This window comes from Cavia porcellus, unplaced genomic scaffold (genome assembly GCF_034190915.1).
Source record: "Cavia porcellus strain 051 isolate PalLab524CR breed Dunkin Hartley unplaced genomic scaffold, mCavPor4.1 scaffold_53, whole genome shotgun sequence".
Lineage (NCBI taxonomy): Eukaryota > Metazoa > Chordata > Mammalia > Rodentia > Caviidae > Cavia > Cavia porcellus.
The window spans coordinates 4,131,563-4,138,813 of NW_026947536.1; the positions used below are offsets into that span (position 1 = coordinate 4,131,563).

Below are 7,251 nucleotides of genomic sequence, written 5' to 3' on the forward strand. Positions count from 1 at the left end.
TCTCTACATACGCTGAAATTGAACTCAAGAGACCAGACCAATGTCATTCTAATCAGCGAACAATAGTATTGCTAGAATTTATATCATAATGCTACAAAATTAGCATTGGGTTTCTTAACGTCTCTTCTTCAGAGTATCTGTTCATTACATCTTGCATTATGTAATCTGTTCCCGTAAATAGTTTAAAAAAAAAAAAAACTCATGTGTGAATTTCTACATATATATCTATCCTCTCTGTATTATAGGGAAAAACAAGTCGTAACAAGACAGCAAAACAAATTCCTAGAAAAACATGCAAAGGAAAAGACCACAATATAGGTGATCTTCTGTAGTTACTATGTTTTCTCTTGTTATTTTCAATAGATTTGTCCACAACATGGGCTTATTATAGTTAAACACAGTATCACCTATTTTTATAAAAACTTAACTTTGACAGCATTGTAGGATTTGAGAGCTGTTACTAGTTAATACCAGTATGGATATCCTTTACATCTTGTCATCTTCAGAGTAGTTGCCTCTACTTTTAGGGTTGATACTAACAAGCATACCAAATTCAAATAAAATCAGCCAAGGCCAACCCATAGTCTTATGATTCAGATTCAATTAAGATCAGTCATAGTAAGACAATGTAAATAATACAGGATTTCAGTTTAAGTTAATAGGAAAGTAAGGATAGTTACCATGGTATAACCTGCTACTTTTGGGTCAGATGTCTGTGCCCTCAAATCTGACATGAGTGGACAGACCAGAACAAATTAAATTCAAACTAAATATGGCGATAAGACTACTGTGTCTTTTAAATTCTGATACACTATTAACAATGACCTCTGCCTTTTTTTATAATGTTTCAGAGCTGTCTATACTAAAACTATAGCTTACCGTCTCTGCCTCATGTCTGCTACTCCACTTTTCTGCTATAATTTGTCCACCTTATTCTCTCATTCCACTGTCTGCCCCGTTCATTGAGGCCTCTCTGTCACTGTTGCTGGAATCCTGGTATCCCTTCCTCTCTTTCTCTGGAATGTCCTTCAGCACTCTCTGTAAGGTTGGATTGGTGGCCACAAACTCCCACAGTTCCTCCTTGTTTTGGAAGCATCTTATTTCTCCATTAATTTTAAGAGAGAGTTTTGATGGGTATATGAGTCTTGGTTGCATATTGTTTTCTTTCAGGACTTGGAATATTTCTCCCCATTCCCTTCTTGACTTAAGAGTTTGTGTTGATAAGTCTGTTGTTATTTTGATAATTTTCCCATTGTAGGTAATCTGCTTCTTTTCTCTGGCTGCTTTTAATATTCTGTTCTTTTGGTGGATTTCTGGAATCTTGATTATTATATGTCTAGGTTTAGATCTGTTTTGGTTGTAGGTAGCTGGTGCTCTGTATGCCTCTTTTATCTGGATATCATTTCTTTTTGCTATACATGGGAAATTTTGCTTTAATGTATCTGTGAATATTCTTTTTATCCCATTTTTGGTTGCTCCTGCTTCAAAAATATGGAACGCTTCACGAATTTGCATGTCATCCTTGTGCAGGGGCCATGCTAATCTTCTCTGTATCATTCCAATTTTAATATATGTGCTGCCAAAGCGAGCACTTAAAGCCAAATTTTAATTAACAAATTTAATTCAAAGTTTACACACATATGAGAAATCAAAAATGCTTTAAAATCCAGAACTTTTTGAATTCCTTAAGCCTTGAATGGAAAATGTAATACCTGATCTCCCTTTGCATTCAAAATATTTTATAAAAATACTTTGGGCTAAATACACAAGGTACACAAAGTGCAAATGAATTCTGTGTCAGACTTTAATGCACTCTCCAATGTGGCTCCTGAGATTCTTGGGGTTAAGGACCAAGAGAGGATGAGAAAAATAAAAGTCAAAGCTGGGGCCAGGGGGATCCTCACCCCCTGAAGGGAGGAAAGGTGCTGCTCAACCAATGCAGCGTGTTTATTGTACACTGGGAAGGATGATGGCACCTTCAGCCCCTCTGCCCAGCAGCCCATTGCTTGGATTGTCCAGGGGATTGGTGTTTTTCTGGGCTGTAGCAAGTTCTTCACGTGGCTGACACAGGCGCTCTTTGTTTTCTGGTAGGATCACCTCTGGTTCATGCCCTAGGTCAGCTTCCATGGCTCCCTACACCCCAACATGTCTTATTATGCATTGTCAAGGTTCCCAAAATCTGAGAGAATCTGTCACAATTCTGCTATTGAGCATTTCAAATAAAGAGTAGGCACCTTTCAAACCATTGCTGAAAATGTTTTATTTTGAAAGATTTGAGTATGAAGTTTTAGATCAAAATTCATGTATCTTTAAACAGATTTTTTCCCTTCTCTTTAAAGTAAACTTAAGATACAATTTCACATTTTCCTAGTTTTACCAAAGACTTATACTACTAAGATTCTTCTTTGTTTTTATCAATACCAGGGATCGAACTCACAACTGCCTGCTTGCAAGGCAGGCACTTATGCAGCTGAGCTAAATCCTCAGCCCCACTATTAAGATTCTTACAAAACAATTTCTTGAGCTTAATGTTCTTTAAGAGAGACCTACAAACAGTTCAGTATTCACTTTTTTGCTTTTAATTTTTATAGCACATTAGTTAAAGAATTTAATAAGACAACATTATGTATTATGTTCAAATTAACTAAAAATACCAAGCAATATCCACATATATCCAACAGTGTGGCTAGCCTTCAAACCCTACTTTTTGTTTATTAAGAAGCAAACACACAGCACCCTGGACCCTTGCAGCTCCTGTAGAGCTCTGTGGTGGGCTTGCATGGACCGGGAGGCCTTGGCTTTGGGTCAGGTGTCCTTTGTTCCTGGCTCCATCTCTTCTCATTGCCAGGAGCAGATGGAGAATTTGCTGGCCTTGCAGGGACAGTGGCACAGGCCACACCAAGCCCTTTGTTATATCTTGAGGAAATAATATTTTATTTAGGGTTCATAAGAAATCCCCCATCAATGGAAGAATTAGAGATATAAGTTCAGAAGAAGAAACAAAATTCCTTTCCTGGGAAGAAAAGAGAAGTAAGGAGATAAGTTATTGTGGTGAGGTGGGGTGTCTCACTCCAGAACTTAGGGGTCTTCATTCACATCCCCTCTCACTCCATGCCACCAAAGGGACTATGCCCCTTGAGGCTGTTATACCTAGATCCACTGCTCTGGCTGAGACTTCTGGTTTGTCCACCGCCTGAATGCACATTCTTGGATGAGCTCTACTGTGGTGTCTTTGTGTTCTCTGGTGCTCCTCTTGTGAGGTCTGCAGCAGAGTTACACTAACGTGTGGATTAGTAGAAAGGATACATGTGCATTTCTGTGTATTAATATGGTGAGAGAAAAATAAAATACGCATGCAGTCAGATGCAGGTGTGTGAGTGCCAGGATGTCAGTGCATATTTTATGCACAGTGAGTTTTCCACAGTGGAGACGCCACACCCCACCTTGTTTCCTTTGTGTTAAATTGGAGATGGAGGAAGGAGGGACCTGAGCCTGGCCAGCTCTCAGTTTTTCTTAGCCACTCTTTCTCTAGGAAGGATTTAACTCATTATTTGCCAGATGTCTCTGTGAGCCTCTTCACTTTCCCTGCCTCTCCCCAGCTTTCCTACACCTTCGGCCCTCCCCTGCCCCGCACTCTCCCCTGGAAGTGTGAATGAAAGTTTGATGTGGGAGGTTCCTTTCTGGTCATGTCAGTTTGGTGAATTTTTCGCTACTCAGAATTTGTGGATTTTTCTGCTATTAGTTTACTGAATAGATTTTTGTACTTTTAGTCTTTAAGCTCTTTTCTTATTAAAAAAAAACTCATAAATTTTGTCTCTGAATTGTTTCCCTGAAGTATCTCAAGTTTTATGTATAGCTTCTTTCTTTGTCTCCTACCATCTCAACCTTGTGATCCATCTACCCTGTCCTCTGGCCCTGAAAGTCTGTCTTATGCCACATCTAGTCGATTGTTAAGTTTTTCTATTCAGGTTCTATTTAACTTGATTTACATTTCCAACTGTTTTGTTTGGCTCATTTTCAAAATTTTTTTTATGGAATGCATCATTCTTAGCCTCCACTGTCTGTAGTATTTTGAGCTTTCTGTTTCTTTCTTTGTTTGTTTGTTTGTTTTTTTTTTTTTTTTTTTTTTTTTGTGGTACCAAGGCTCAAACTCATGGCCTTGTGCTTGTAGACAAGTACATTTGCTGCACAGCTAAATTCCTGGCTCTTTGCTTTTTGAGACAATGTCTCACTATCTAGTCCAGGTTGGCCTTTAACTCACTGCTATGCTTCTGTGTTAATCTACCTGGAATTGCAGGCTATAGCCACCACAACCTGCCTTTATTGTCTCCTTAAATTTATTACTTGGCTCTGTGTATTCTTTTGGGATTTAGTGATCCTTTAATAATGTCTTTTGAATTTGTTATTCCACATGCCACCTATTCCAGTCTTTGGAGCTGATTGCTAGTGCATTTTGAGCCTTGGGAAGTGTTGCCTTGTCTCACCCTTTCCATTTTTCCCAAATCTCTGAGATTTGGGCCTCTGTTGGCTTGGGTGTCCCTTCAGCCTGTGAGTGAAATCCATTTGAAATGACCTTCTGTTGATGGTGTTCCCTTTGAAGTCAGATGTTCTGCGGTGTTAAATGTTTCTGGAATGTGCTGTGGGATAGACGCTTTTCCTTCCCTATGTTCATTGTATTTGCACCCCATTGACACTCTCTCCTGTCTGGGGGTCTCAGTCTCCAGTAGGTGCTGAGAAAGTGAGGTCCTTCCAGGTCCTTCCATCTGGCCATCAGATCTACACAGCAGAGTACACGGGTTTGGCCCCTGTGACTGCTCCCGTAACATCTGCAGTGACACGCATCTGGAAAGTCTGTGGTGTGACACTGCTGAAGACCCACACAGGCATGGAGCAGGGTCTCTCTCCCTCTACCATCACCGCAGCCTTGATGCCTGGAGCCGCTCTTTAGCATGCTGCACAACTGCCTGGGGCCTAGGCTTTGGCAAGGACTTTTCATCTCTTATTCTTTGAGTAAAAGTGTTCACTATAGGATAACCGGGCCTGCCTGTGGGTGGAGGCAGGTCCACTGCCTGTCACCTGTAGTGGGAGTGTGACTCAGTGTCAGGGTGTTTGCACACAGTACTCAAATGTTCACACCCGGTCCACAGTACCATGTAGAAAAGTGGTAATGAAGGATGAAGATGCCCGAAATGCTGTCAGGATCTGCAGTTGCAAACACCCAAAGAGGCAAAGGGAGATGGACTGAGATCAAGGCCAGTCTGGGCAACCACAAGGAGCACAGCCTCACACCACACAGGAAACCTGCAGAAGACAAGCCAGGGATGCAGCACCGTTGCGCAGCACCACGTACAAACACACACGCACTCTGCACTTACACAGCCAAACAAATGTAAATGCAAACAGTAAATACATGGATCTTTAAAAATTATGAAGACAAGGGCTGGAGATTTAGCTGAGTGGCGTAAGTGTCTGCCTGACAAGTGCAAGGTCATGAGTTCCATCGCTGGTACCAAAAAAATTATGAAGACAAAATAAGAAATCAACTGTTAGATGGAGCACAGAAAGGATAGTTGAGACCTAAAAAGTGCATTAAGAGGAAAAGCAATGCTTACAAAGACAATACAAGTATCCATGAAATAATCAGGAAACACAAAAGATTCATTATGGAAAATGAAAAATTATCTCTCCTGACTAAGGTAGTCAAACATGTCAAAAAGGGAGGGCAGTCACTGCCACGCCAACCTGTACTTCTCTCCATGTCTTCCTTGGGCCGTGCACTCCTTAGGGAGAGCAAAACTAGAAGTAATTCTTCTCCTACTTTTGGACTGCTTGCTTGGCCACCATGGGCTGTCCAGGGGCTGAGGCTGATGAGATATGGCAGACACTGGCACTTTGTTCTGTGTGGCCCTGCAAAGCGGGACTCTGTAGGTAGACAGCACCCTGTACCCATCTTAAAGAAGCGAAGGCTCACAGAAGGTAAGGGATTTCCTACAGAGACCGAAGCACTGAGCCGAAGGAGGCCCAGCCTCTGTGTTTCCAGACTCCATGTTCCTCCCACAATTCGGCACCATTCACTCATGACTCATCCATTCTTCAAGACCAGCCTGGACTGCACGGGGTTCAAGACCATACACAGTGAGAGCCTGCCTCAAAAAACAAATAAACAATATGTAAATAAATATCTGGGCATGGTGGTGTGCTGGAGACTACTATGAGGCAGCTCCGAGCAGATTAACTGTTTGGCTTTCTGTGTTTATCTGTGAGTCTGTCCTAGGCCTATACCCCTTGCCTGATGACAGGAGCTGATTCATAATAAGTGAATCTTCATGAATCACTGGTCCTGGTTGAGACCTGTAGTGGCCTGTGAAGCCAGAGATATCTCAAAAGGCATGACAAGGCCATAGCTGTGGACACTTGGCTCAAACATCAATTAAGTAGAGAGAGACTGCAGCTGCAGGAATTACTCCCAGTCTCACTCCTACTATTCATCATGAAAACAAGATGATTCTCCTAAATTGACATGATTTATTACTTGGAGATGTCCTTGAAGGGACTCCCAAGGTCTTGCTCTTTGCCTGCCCTTTCCTCAGTTCCCCCACTCATTGTTTTGGACCTAATAAAAAATGGGTGGTCCAGAGAAGTCTTTGTCTTAGCCCTCAGTCTCAAATTCAGCTAAAGGGCTTGGGCCCTCCTGGAGCCCTAAAATCATACCACTTGTCTCATTTTATTTAAGCCTTGGCTGTACTCTCATTTGGGAGATTGAGAATCTAGGTCAGGCCCCAATAGGGGTGCGCACCTGTAATTTCATAACATAAGCAGCTGAGGAGGGGACTACTGTGAGTTGAGGCAAGCCTGGGTGACACAGTGAGTTCAAGGCCAGCCTGAACTACAGAATAAAATCCTGTCTCAAAAAGACAGAGAGAAGTAAAGAAAGTAATACACTCTTCTTTCTCAGTTCTTATGTTTGTAGCCATATGATACTAGCAGGAACCTCTAATAAAGCATTAAATACAAATAAAGATGGTAGTGCTACTGTAACAAACTGTGTGAGCTTGGCGATTTATACAAAACAGAGTTTTACTGCTCAGAATCAGAAGACCCCTAGAATCAAGGACCTGGCAGGCTCTGAGTTTGGTGGGGCCCAGTCCTCTACTTCCTGGGTGGTGGCTTTTTGCTATGTGCTGTAGGAGGAGGAAGGCTGTGTGTTAACACTGCAGAAGGAGTGGAAGGAGGCAAACCAACTCCCCAAAA

The 7,251-nt window shown here is 41.8% G+C and overlaps 1 non-coding gene across 1 annotated transcript; it reads right to left on the bottom strand.

The window, feature by feature from the left end:
- Positions 1-1,485: 1,485 nt before the first annotated feature.
- Positions 1,486-1,592, bottom strand: LOC111755782 (U6 spliceosomal RNA). Its single transcript, XR_002790337.1, has one exon. It is a non-coding gene; the product is annotated as a U6 spliceosomal RNA (small nuclear RNA).
- Positions 1,593-7,251: the final 5,659 nt, after the last annotated feature.